The following is a 13,865-nucleotide window of genomic DNA, read 5'->3' as shown; positions in this document are numbered from 1 at the left end:
TAACGTTTAAATCATAAAAGAATAGACAAATAATTGTTTAGAAATGCGTCTTTTCCATTCATGTCAACGAGCTATCGCATTCGAGTTCCTACGATGGAATCAGAGGATATTTTCTTTTATTATTGGCGAGATATAATAATAATAATAAAAACAACAACAACAACAACAACAACAATATTATTATTATTATTATTATTATTATTGTTGTTGTTGTTGTTGTTGTTGTTGTTGTTTTTATTTATTATAAAATATTATTATTATTATTATTATTATTATTATTATTATTATTATTATTATTAATAGAATAATAAATATAATAAATAAACAAGATAATAATGATAATGATTAAATATAGTAAAAGGAAACAATTTTTGTATTGTGAGTGAAGATGGTATCGCGAATGAAACAAAGAAGGATTTACGATTCAAGAAAAGCCATGAGAATAGCATTCGTTTCGCTTTCAATTTACCAGTTACGATCGCGTACGTGCGAAACATAAACTTTCAGTTGGCTCGTGTACGTAATACTTTTATACATACCGCAATATACAAGTAAATTGTTTACAACGATTACACGGATGATATTTATTCCTTCGGGATGTGCTACTTTTTAATTTTATTTCTTTAGATTCTCTATTGGTTTAAGAAAAGATATAATTATTTTCAAATTATATACATATATATATATATATATATATATATATATATATATACATACATACATACATACATACATATATAGGTGATCAAGAAAAATAATATTTTTCAACCATCGACCGACGGACGAGTTTACACGAGCCAATTAAAAAATATATGAAAGCTCTCGTTAATTTTTCCTTTTTCCTGCCTTGTACGTAACACGTAACCAATTAATTACTGACGTTCGTTAAATCGATCGGAGCGATTTTACAAGAAACGAAAAATGAAAAATAAAAAAAAAAAGAAGAAGAAAAAAAGAAAAATAAAAAATGAAAAATTAAAAGAAAGAATAAAGTAAGAATATACAAGTAATCCTGTAGCGTCTAGCAGGAGATTAGAAATGTCGAGTATGTGAAGCGGACAGACAGACAGAGACAAATGGAGAAAGGAAACGGCGAAAAAAAGGAAAAAACGTGGGGTTTGCCCAAGCTATGGCAAAAGTTCTTCTACAAGGTGGTAGTTCAGGGGATAAGGGGATATGCGTCTGTTAACGAGAAAGGTCGATATGGTATAGGCCGATGGGGAAAGAAAAACTGTCGTTTCACAATGCAAAACGAAACAAAACCGAAGCCGTGGAAATGGAATAGGCATGAGGTTGAAAAGGAGGAAGAGGAATAAGGAAAAAGGGGTAAGGGAGGACAACGGAGGAGGATCGCGAGGCGGCAATCCTGGGAAAGTCAGCTACTATTCGAGCCACTCGAGTTCGGTTTATCCAAAGGGACGATATCGAGTATCCGCTGTGCCACGTCCGATTTAAGCTTGCAGCATCCCCTTCTACATATCTCTCTCTTTCTCTCTCTCTCTTCTTTTCTTTTTTTTTTTTTTTTATTTCTTTCATTCTTCGACTATCTCGTTCTCCCGATATTTCTTAAAGTACCATTATGTACTCTACCTTCGGCCCTCTACTCTTCTTCCTCCTTCCCACCCTCTCCTCATCCTATCTTTCTTCTTCACTCTCTTTCTATCCTTTCTTATTCCGTTACATCCGTTTCTTCGAATTCAAGCCATACGCGTTTACTCTGCTCCAGGCAGTGCTCTTCCTCTTTCCTCATTGGTCAGGAAGTAAGATAGGATGAAGAAGAGAAAGACGTAGAAAAAGGAAAGGAGAGAACAAATAAGGATATCGGATTCTTCTTACTCTTAAGCCGATCCTTCTTTCGATCTTCTCCGATTTCTCTCTTTTTCTTTCTTTTCTTTGACATTTCTTTTCTTATTCTCTTTTTTTTTGTCCTCCTTTTTTTATCTCTTTCTCTCTTCAATTTTCAAGTATATACTTCGAAAGCAAAGTAAATTAAAGGTAAAAGCAGCGAAGAACTGTTAGAAGCCTGAAAAAGGAATCTGAAAATATTCTTACGATCTTTATTTTTCTTTTCACGTAGACTTTTTCTTTTAAATTATTTTCGATTTTTGAATTCTCCGTAGTATTTTTATTGTCAAAAAATTTGCGCGAAATTAGAAAACGAAAGGTACTTTCAATTCTTCTCGAAAGAGTAACGACGCGTTAAACGATTTCGAAATAACGATGTCGCCATTTCTCGTCATACCGTTCAAATTTTTAACGTTCTCGGGGTCTACCTTGTGTCAACTCGTTTGAAACGCGAAAGGTTATTGCAAATAACGAGCTACGAAGAGGAAGAGACGCGTATAACGCACATCGATGTTTGCACGAGCTTCATCCTCATCGGTTACCGTAACGACGTTTGCATATCCTTCTATTCAGTGTAACGATAAAAATAATTGTAATAGTAATAGTAATAGTAATAGTAATGGTAGTACTAATAATAGTAATAATAATACTAATAATAATAATAATAATAAAGTTAATATCGTTAATACACATTTCTCATTCGTATAAGAAACGAAACAGAATTAACGAAGAGAGATCTCGATTTACTCACAGTTTGATTAAAAAAGTACCAGCAGTGTTTTTGTGTGAAAAAAGAAATGACCGAATTCCTCGTGATAATATGAACGATGGAAGATGTCATACGAATATAACTTGAAACACGGAATATATATATATATATATATATATATATATATATATATATATATAATGTTACGAACATATATCGAACTGATGTATTTTATGATACGAGAAATTAATGAAGTTAATGACGTTTACGATATCGGAATTGAATTCAAAGATACATATAATAAATATAAGAAAGAGGTAAAAATTGATTTGCTAGAATCTTATTCCTTTTTGTTTTCCTCGACTTTTTCAGAAACAATACAGTGCGTTTCGTTTCAACGTTCGTTAAAACACTATGTCGAACGAAATCAGGAATAATCTATACTACCAAAAAGTAATACACTCGACGATAAATAGAGAGTTAGGTCGCATTAAATGTGTATCATTTACGTAAGCGTATAATTTTCAACGGTTCAAAATTGGTGTCATCGATCAAATGAACACGAACGATAAATTACGAGGTAGATAGGATAGGCAGGTAGATAAGTGGATAGATAGGTAACTATGAATTATATGTTATTATAACTATTACACAAGTAGTTTTAAATTCGTTCCTTCTTTTTTTCTATCTTCTTGAATTTTACAGATTTATATTTCCTTAAATTTAATGATCTCGTTCTTGAATTTCACGACAGATAAGACGACTTTACCGTCATTTATTTTCACAAATCAATTTAATAGCACGACACTCGAGACATGACATTTTTCTAAAAACAAGATAATTTGAGAGAAAAAAACAGAGAGAGAGAGAGGGGGGGAGAGAGAGGGGGGGAGAGAGAGAGAGAGAGTGAACGCTAAGAAGAAACGATTTCTTTTTTTTTCCTTATTCGTACGAATGAAGACGAACGCGAACAGTTTCAGAAGGAATCGGACGCGACTAACGAAGGGTCGCGTTACTATAGCCTATCCTCTCTGCTTTGTATTGACGAAGGCCATCCTCTTTTTTCTTTTATATATATATCTAACAATCTCTACGAAAACACGAAGGATTTCACGCTAGGAAACGATTCGTTCTCCACAAACGATCTCGCCTTCGCGCATTTTCTCTCTCTCTCTCTCTCTCCCTCTCTCTATGTTTTTTTCCTTTCATTTTTTTTCTTCTTTTTTTCCAAAGACAGATAGTCCAATCGTTACTTTCCTCCCGCACGAGCGCCTCGTTACGCGTCCAATCGTGTCGTCCGGTCTGCCATTCCTAAGACTATAGAGAACTTTTTTAAAGGGCCGAGAAAGAAAAAAGATAAGAGAAAGAATGTAGGGAGATGTGGATTTTACGAGCCGATAGAAATCAACAGTCTTCTTCGTTACTTATTCAGCATTAGTACACATTCACGAGACGCAGACTTCACGAATATTTTACATTCTCTTGCGCCCGTTCGCTTCTCCCTACGTTATTTTCTTTCGATCGTAAAATCACGAATGGAACGATCTTTTTGTGGTCTTTCTCAGGAGATAAAGAAGAAGGGAAGAAGTTGAAGAAGAGCAAGAAAAGAATCGGACTCGTAAAGTATTCGCAAAGTTAAATAGATCTTTTCGTATTTTTCTTGTCGACGTGCTTTCTTAATTAATTAACAATTATTACGGGAGAAAAAATATTGATCGTTCATTTCGATCGGCTCGCGTAGAATCAATGAAATACCTATTAAAATAACAAATCAAAATTATCTCACATACTTTCTTTTCCTTCTTTTAATTCTTCTTTTAAAAAATATATATATATATATATATATATATATATATATATATTTCATTTTATAGAACGGAGGGGTTCCTCTTTAAAGGAATCACTTGAAATTTCCATCCATCAAGCGTGCGTTGGATTATCCTTCAAAAAATCGAAAAAAGGAAAAAATTATAAAAACAAAAGACTTTAATTTCTTTCATTTCGAAAGCATCGAAATTAAAAGGGAGAAAAGAAAGAGGGAAGGGAAGAACCTTTTTCTTTTTTTCTATCCTTATTTATTTTCTTTTTTCTTTTTTTTTTTTTTTTCCTTTCGATCGTAAACCTTACTCTTATTCACATTTCGCGGTAAACGCAAAATGTAGACCGCCTTCGAATCGACTCCTAAAAGTAGAGTTTCCCCGAGCGATTCGGCCGATAAAATAATCGATGGTCCTCGTGCATCACACGGAAGGATTCAATTCCATCGATGGCTCGGACTCTTTCAAGCAGCGCTTATTCGAAGAAAAGTGAGTCGGGATCGTCGAAGGATTCGAATCCTCGTTCTTCCTGCCCTACATCTTCGCGTTCTATCTCTCTCTCTTTCCCTCTCTCTCTCTCTCTCTCTCTCTCTCTTCCTCTCCCCTTTTCGTACACATACACACACACGCACACACACACATATACGCACTCACACACAAACTTATATTCGCTCACTCGGTCCGTTGTGTTTATCTTAGTCCCTCTCGTGGCTCTTCATCCTGAGCATTCATCTCGGCACAATGGAGCCCTTCGTGCCGTCGGTTCACGTCGAAAAGCGAAATACATTATCCATTTAAAGAATATAACAAATAAATTCAATCTTGAATCGAGCGAAAACCTGGTCTTTCGTTCAGACGATCGTAGGTGTTCAACACCCAAGTAACAAAAGAAAAAAAAATGAAGAACAAAAAAGAAAAATATAACAATCGTAAAGAAAATTGTCGAGAGAGTGTGAGAGAAATGGAGGGACAGATGGACAGAAAGAGAGAGAGAGAGAGAGAGAAGTGAAGAAACGATCGGTGGAAAAGTTTGCGGTGTACGATCTACAAATTCGTCCTTTTTCGACGATTACTTTTACTCAGCACACTTGGAAAGAGGTGATCTGTGAGATCAAGTATTCGATCGGTCGTAGAGATCCTCGATCGTGGCTGACTGAGTGTCGTCTCATTCGAACGAGAAGAGAAAGAAAGAGAGCGAAAGAAAGAGCGAAAGAGAGAAAGAGAGAGAGAGAGAGAGAGAGAGAGAGAAGGTTAGCAAGGGAAAGGAGGTGGTAAAAAGTGGGTGGTCGCTGGGCGATCCGCAGGTGTGGGCGACACTCAAGGCTCGTAGCAGACACGATTCTGCTCGGAGGGTCGGTGCTCTCTTTCCCACCCTCCACTACTTCCCCACCTTCTCTAGCGGCTCTCGTTACCTCCCTCTTCTCTCGTCAAGGGTGGACACGCGCTTGGCCCTCGTTGTCGTCGTCGTCGTCGTCGTCGTCGTCGTCGTCGTCGTCGTCGTCGTCGTCGTTGTTGTCGTCATCGTCACCGTTGTCGTCGTTGTTGTCGTCGTTGCCATTGCCGTCGTCGTCGCCGTCGACGTCGACGTCGTCGTCGTCGTCCCCACGAATTCCAGGGATCAATGCGTCGGTGCAGCAAAACGCCTGCGCCACCCTTCCCACTATTAAATCCCCACCATGAAGAGACTGTCGGCCACGCAGCGCGGCAGCGCCGACAGTAGCAGCCACGGCGGTAGCCACGATCCTCTCGTCGCACTGACGACGTAACTTTCTAAACGGAAGAAGAGGAATCGTATACGACGAGGGATAAATACGAAAACGAAAGAAAGAGAGAAAAATAGAAAGAGAGAGAGAGAGAGAGAGAGAGAGAGAGAGATAAAAAGAAAAATAATAGAAGGAAATAATCCATTGTCTATTACGATATGCATGTCTCGTATCGAGGCTAGTGCAGTTTAGTCTGTGTTTTCTTAGTCCTCTCGAGCTACACCAAACGTGTACGAGAGAAAGAGAAAAAGAGAGGGAGAGAGGGAGAAAGAAAAGAGAGAAAGAGAGAATAGAGACGACGACCTCGATTCAGTACACCCCCACAGTCACCTCTTTCACATCCCCCCGCGGTTCCACTCAACTTCTATTTCTCTCTCTCCTGCTTGCTTACGCGCGTGCTCCCACCAGGCACTCTCCTCCTCGTCGCTCCAGCGTGCGCGGCGCTCGACCCTCGGAAATTCTGAAAGCGGTTCGCGCCTGTGCAACGCGGGGGTGGCGGGGACCTAAAATCGAGGCGAAAGGAAACTCGACGGATCCGGCTTAAGGGTTTCTCCTCTCTCCTAGGGCTCCTACGTGCCGTCATCGTAGTCATCGTCACCGTCACCATCGCCGTCATTGTCGCTGTCATCGTTATCGGCGGCGGCGTCGTCGTTGTTGTTCTCGCCGTCGTCCTCGTCCTCGTTCTCGAAATTTGCGACCGCGTGCGTGCGTGCGTGGATGCGTGCGCGCGTCCTCCCTTTTTCTTTCGGTCGTCCTACTTCCTCTCTTCGTTCTACGATAAAAGTGGATATCTCGCTTCACAGTAGGATTACCGATGCGTTTGGATCTAAGAAGAAGGATCTAGCCTTGTGATAGTTCCCAATTGGTTTTTTTTTTTTATTTTTCCTTTCTCTCGAAATAGAGAGAGATAGAGAGAGAGAGAGAGAGAGAGAGAAGCAAAAGGGAAGAGGAAAAGAGTATTGGGGCGACGCCGAGGATACGAGTTACCGTAGCTGTTACATTATCATCCCGAAGAGGTGACACGGTTTACTTCGAGAGTGTTCACCAACGAAAAGTCTCTTCCTCTTTTTTATATTACGACAGAAAAGGGAGAAAAAAGGAAGGGAATAGAAAGAGAAGAAGAAAGTTAAACGGGAGAGAAAGAGAAATAGAATAAGGGAAAGAAGAGGAGAAACAAAGCAAGGAAATAAAAGAGAATTTACGATAGAAATAAATCGAGTGGTGTAGTACGTTTTTGGGGTACGTGCGCTAGCCGTGGCCGCGAGTGCAGCGGTGTGACGTGACAGTGTACCTGAAGCAGTGATCGGGGAAGGTCGTGCGTCCTACGTCTCTAAGAATATTCCTCGAAAGGATAACAACGTCTAGGATACGTGAGGAACCCATCGCGAATCAATCGTTGTTGTGTCTGAGCCAAAAATCGGATTCGTTAGTTCGTTCGTGTATATCGTATGAAAACAAAAGAGAACAGGATCATCGACGATCCTGGACAACGTCGATGATCGTCATGCGTTCTCGATCGCAGCCCTCGGTCGAGGGTTGAAAAACCGAACTCGAGCGAAAACACGATCTCAGGATTGCGATTTTCTCTTTGCTGTCGCGCGCGCGCGCGCCCACAACGGTGTGTCGGTCGTCGTGGGAATTAAAAAGCGAGTTCGACGATAAATTTATCTTTTCACGACGACGAGCTGGTCCCCCTCAGGAGGACCGACCGTGTACCACGTCATCGAGCTCAAAGTGAGTCTCTCTATCTTTTTTTTTCTCATCTCCTTCTATGATGACGTTTCTATCTGAACTCAATTTCGCGCCCTATAACGGACTCCCCTTATCTTCTTTACTCCTTCTATTTCTCTTGATTTCTTTCTCTTTTTTGTTTTCGTTTTATCTTCTTTTTCTTTTCCTTTTTTTTTTCTTCTTCTTTTTCTTCTTCTCACAAATCTCGAATCTTCTTCTCGGCTTTAAAAGGCAAGTCGTGTCCCTTTGGCGCACGATATCGAATATCCCGAATGATTTTGAATCGATACTCGTACGTTACTCTTGAGTTTCATAGTGATTGAACGACGAAAGCGATTCGACCATTCGCCATTGGCATTTTTTCAGTACGATCTGACCTATCGTCCAAAATATTTTCAACGATTCTATTCGAACCATCGGCGAATATGTATTTGAGCGCTTCGCTTTCCGTACGAACGACTGCTTTTGGCTACAAAGATCTTTGAAATCGTTCTGTAATGTCAAATTTTACGATATAATGTCGATATTATAGCAATTTTATAGATCTCTAAACGAATTTAACTCTTTCTTGGATCGCTCTATTTTTATGATATTTACGGAGAGTGTATATATACTTTTATAACTTAGTATATATATATATATATGAAATCTTTCTTAAACCCAGAAATCTCGGAGTTGAGTTGATTAAGGGATATAAAAAAATCTCAAAATATTATAGTATTATTATTATTAATCACGTTTTAAGAAATGGAAGAGAGCTTTTATTAGCAACTTCCATATTTTTACGTACAATTTAAATCGTAATTATCTTATTCGATTATAAGATATTAAGTAACTTTTCAACGTTCGCTTTCGGTGTTTCGCATTTTTGAAAAGTTTAAATCATAATCCTCGCTCTTGGCGAAAGTAAATGCATATTTTCGATGCAACAGCTTTATCCTCATGCACGAATTATTATCCGAAAATATTAATATTCAAATAAAACGATCCAAGTATCCATGAACTATCTTTAAATGCTTCGCATCTCTCAACTTTATATTCCTGAAACATTTCTTTATTGCGTTTTAGAACAAACACGTTCTCGTGTGCCACTTTTCCCCTCCTCCCCTACTATATAAACATACACGCACATTGTGTTTTTTGTTTTGTACACAAACCACGTTTCGTTTAACTCGTGACGGAAAAACGTATCAGTAAAATGTGGAAAATATTCCGCATACGCGTAAAAAAAAAATCACCAGATATGATCTTATAATGTTTAAGTGATATATATCAATATACGTATTAACTATTAATTAATTAATAATTAATAATTAATAATTAATAATTATTGGTTAATTTGAAATAGAAATTGGTGAAAAAAAACGGATGTACGTGTTAACTGAAATTTTTCGAGTAAAGATTTTGGGAGTAAAAGAGAGAGAGAGAGAGAGAGAGAGAGAGAGAGAGAGAGAGAGAAGGATGTGTAGAATCACAATGTGACCTTTCCTGGAGCCGTTTACTTCCGTGCAATCTCCATAATTCATTCTCATTATACTCTGTGCTTATTCTCCTTGCGAGCTGGACTCATTAGATACGTGTACATACTCGTATATATATACCTTTGGTAAGGTACCATCATAGGTAATATTATTTGTGCGTCATATTACTTCGAGAATATAAATAAGATATTTGCTTTCCATATTTTTTCCTAATTTTTCGTAAGATTATCAATGAGTATAAAGATGAGTTTATTCATTTGTTCATTTCGTTGTTTTTTTCTTTTTTTCATAAATTTGTTAATATCGTTCCTAGTATGATATTACATATAGGATTTCTCATGTTAATAAAGTTAAATATAATTAATTATCAAACAATGATATAATATGTAATATGTTTGATATTATGAGGGATCATCGATGATGAGCAATAAATTTTCCTAATTTTCACTGTATCATTAACATTTCGACATTAATAATAGATGTAATAAAATTATAATAAATTTAAAGGATGAGAAATGTGGAGAAATCAAGTCAGGATGTACTCCTATCAGTTTATGAAAATAATATAGTTAATAATAATGATAATAATATAATTGTAATCATTCTAATGGTAATTATATTAAAGAAATGTTTCCCTTTGACAAAATGTCACGAAACGTTTTCAAACTTTCCTACACGCGTAAGATTAATATACCTAGACATAGTAATGTGCTAGCCAAAAGCACTCGGAACGTCATAAATTTTGGCTGTGCCGGGTGCCGACGAGGTTAAGCCTTCGCCTTGGAGTTGACGCACGATTGATCATGCCATAGGCGTATAGATGTTGTTTGCGTGTCTCGAGTCTTAATGTTTCAACATAGACATGACGCCAACTAAACTTCATCTTGACTATTATCAAACGCGTGTATTCTATCGTGGCGAACGAACGTTTGAGAAACTTTCGATACGATGCGTACGTTACAAGAGACATGTCGCTTTATTATAGTCTTTCGTGAAAATGCAGGAGTACACGTGCACGTGACACGCATCCACACACACACACACACACACACACAAAATATACGGGAAGAGACACAATGATGAAAATTATGTCAAGGACGCGTAATCCAGCCCTTTTCTACCTATCTAGGGTGAGCGCGCCCACACACACATACACATATATACACGAAGGCACACACAATACAGACTGTATATTTCGTTCGACGCGAAAAGTGTGCCTTCTGCCCACGCATTATTCTTTTGTTTGCTTTATGCTTGACATAGATGATAAAAATGAAATGCTATTCTTTTAAATAGCGCTCGCATATGAGAGAGAGAGAGAGAGAGAGAGAGAGAGAGAGAGAGAGAATGTCGAGATGCGTCGTATTACGGTTCGTTAAGTAGACAAAGGATACTGATGCTTTTTCCGTGATAGTCAATTATGTGTTCCACTCATTTTTCCCGTCCCCCTCTTCGTCTCTTATCAAACAAATGGTATTCGAATCGTGTCATGAAAAGAAAAAAAAAAAATAGAAAAAGAAAACTGATACGATATTTCGTTATTAATCAATGTCTTCTTTGAATTTACACGGTATTGGTTTTTTATTTTTTTATTTGGGATATCGTGTAATCATTAAAAAGTGATTTTCCGCAATAGAAACGTGCGAATGTTATTTGTGAGAAAAACATAACATACATTCTACTGACACACATTGCTATTTATCATTCATCCGGATAATAATCCGTGCAAAGTAAATTATGAAATATGAGCCGGAATTAATAATAATAATAATAATAATAATAATAATAATAATAATAATAATAATAATAATAATAATAATAATAATAATAATAATACGATTATACATTATTCCCCGACAATTATACTGCTCGAACGATCAGCTGATTTTTGCCACAGAATCGTTTTTATTAAACCTTGAATTGAATTGGGATTCCGTATTGTTAGAAAAAAAAAATTGTATTTTCACAATATACAATGATGACGGTCGGATATGATTATTTTATCAGTGGAAAGAATGCTATGTCCTGATGATGAAAGTTATTAATGGAACTTTAATGAATGTTACATTGCACTTCGATAATATCTGATTTCGTTAATGTGATTCATTACCTTTATCAATCGTATTATTATCATTGGATTAATATTATTGTCATTATAGGTATAACAAATGTACTTTTTCCTTTTTTAATCTTTCATTTACGATCATAAATCAAGATATAAATTAATACAACCTATAGAAGAGCTTGTTGCATTGGGGATTTAAGTTGCATGATCGTAACAACGTCTATTAATCCGTTTCTCGTGAATATATCATTAGGTATATAACTTTTGCAGCTTCTATCGAATCGAATCTGTCATTTTCCTTTTCGTCGTATTATCAAAGGAAAAGGATCGTGTCAGGTGTATCGATCTTTCTTATAAGCTTTTATACATAGAACCTACATATGTCAAAGGACACATCTTTCTTCAGGATCAGAAGGATATACATAGAAGGTTGCAGAAGGGTACCAGGATGCTCGATTTTCGACGTTAATTCTTCGGCGATCGATCTATCACGATTACGTTAAAACCTTGGGCAGCATTCGCGGAGACTCAAGGCCGTTAGACCACTATAAATTGTCGACTCGACTGGTAGGAGCGCAGTAGCGAGCAAAGCCATCGTCCCAACGCGTCCAGTGCGACACGCCATTGATCATGATGCAGACATGTCGCTCGTGCGGCTGAGAACTCGAGGCTTTGCCATAGTTACGTTAATTTTACGAGCCGCCCCAGTTTGCCACCCCTCGACGTTTTGCCCTTCCAGTCGGCCAACGACGTCAGGAAATTACGAACCGTGCTGTGTCGACGTGCAATCCCTTTCTCTCTGTTACTCACTCTATCTCTTTTTCGCTCTTTCACCTTGTCTTTAACAACGTTATTTTACAACATACCGTATCTTGACCGATTCGTATTTCGTTCACTATACAGCATCGTATTTCAACCTCGTTATTAATCGCTTACTCATTAGATCGAGATAACCTTTCGTCCTTCAACATTTTGAATATTTATAAATATACACACTATATATTGTGGATAAAAATCATCTATATATATATCTACAAGCCATTCCAGCTTTTCTATTCGAATCGATCGCTATTGAGATTACAGGGGTCTTAGAGAGATTTGAATTTTCTTCGTGCCTACCCTTTCCGGAAGAGAAAGAGAAAGAAAGAGAGAGAAAGAGAGAGAGAGAGAGAGAGAGAGAGAAAAGTACCCTTTGCTATCCCCAAGGCATTTAAACGGTCTATCGCCTTATCTTTTACGCCCCCTTTACCATCAAGTATCTACCTACCTGCTAGCTTTTACATCGAATCAACCGTTATCCGAATTGGATATCTATTAACGAGACCAACACGTTAGTCCATGAACTTTTAATTGCAACGTCATCGTACATTGCATTGAAGGAAAAAAGAAACGCCATTGGATTCGTAGAGCCACGTTACGACTGTTAACGTTATGTATGTATATATATATATATATATATATATATATATATATATATATATATATATATATATATATATAGCAATGGTCGGGAAAATCTCTTTCAAGCTTGATATTGGAGAGGTAACGTGAGAGTTAAGTATATAAGAAAAGGAAAGAGATAGAGATAAAAAGAAGAAGAACGGATGGTCTTGGATTTTCCCTTTCGGGGAACTTTACGTTTACTTGTGTGCGTATACGAGATCAGTAACACTGATGGTAAGAGAAGAAAAAGAAGAGGATATAAGTTTAAGGAAACTGAAAGATCCGGGCGCCCCTTTCGTGATTGAAATTGATGGTGGTGTTATTATGGTGGAAGCAAATGAGAAGGGAACGACGGAAGACCATTTTAGTCTTCGTATGTAGACGATGAGAATGACTATGACGGCGACGTTGCAGAAATCGTCGACGTTATTTCGACACTCAGCAAATAAATTCTCTTTCGTTAAATGAGACTTTAGTTTCACTGACGAGTAGTAAAAGAGAGAGAGAGAGAGAGAGAGAGAGAGAGAGAGAGAGAGAGAAAGGGAGAAAGAGAGAGAGAGAAAAGTGAGGAAATGGTCCACGCAGTAGCATCTAACCGCATGCCGTCGACTTTAACCACAAGCTAGATGTATTTTCTTCTTTTTTCTTTACTCTCATGTTCCTCCTTGCTTTCCTTCTCTCTCTCTCTCTCTCTCTCTCTCTCTCTCCGTCTCTTTCTTTCTCTCTCTCTCTCTCTCTCCGTCTCTTTCTTTCTCTCTCTCTCTCTCTCTCTCTCTTTCTTTCTCTCTCTCTTTACTCGTACGAGTTTTCTTCTTTTTGTTATCTCGCGACAGAGTTACTTGCGAGGAAAATTTTAACGACCTTATGTTTACGTCCGCGTAATAAAAACGTAAGCGGTATGAGCTACCTATCTTTTGTATTTCTGTCTCTGTCTCTCTCTCTTTCTTTTTTTCTTTCTTTCTCTCTATTACGAAAAGTGAATCGCTTAGAACGTATCTAAGGATTACCGAT

At 37.6% G+C, this 13,865-nt stretch overlaps 1 protein-coding gene across 4 annotated transcripts in view; it reads left to right on the top strand.

Moving 5' to 3' along the window:
* The window catches only part of LOC124425972 (zwei Ig domain protein zig-8), a 187,970-nt gene that overhangs the window by 647 nt on the left and 173,458 nt on the right, over nucleotides 1-13,865 (top strand). Inside the window, exon 1 of one of the 4 annotated variants that reach the window (XM_046967159.1) lies at nucleotides 5,961-7,868. The exons of 2 other annotated variants lie outside the window; for them this stretch is intronic. The gene's annotated coding sequence lies outside the window, so the exon portion shown is untranslated. Of the gene's footprint in view, nucleotides 1-5,960; nucleotides 7,869-13,865 lie in introns of those variants that run through there. One more of the 4 variants, XM_046967149.1, reaches the window with a different exon arrangement.

The sequence above is a fragment of the Vespa crabro genome, chromosome 1, assembly GCF_910589235.1.
Source record: "Vespa crabro chromosome 1, iyVesCrab1.2, whole genome shotgun sequence".
NCBI classification, from domain to species: Eukaryota; Metazoa; Arthropoda; class Insecta; order Hymenoptera; family Vespidae; genus Vespa; species Vespa crabro.
The sequence above is the reverse complement of the archived record's forward strand: the minus strand, read 5'-3'. Positions and strand labels throughout refer to the sequence as shown.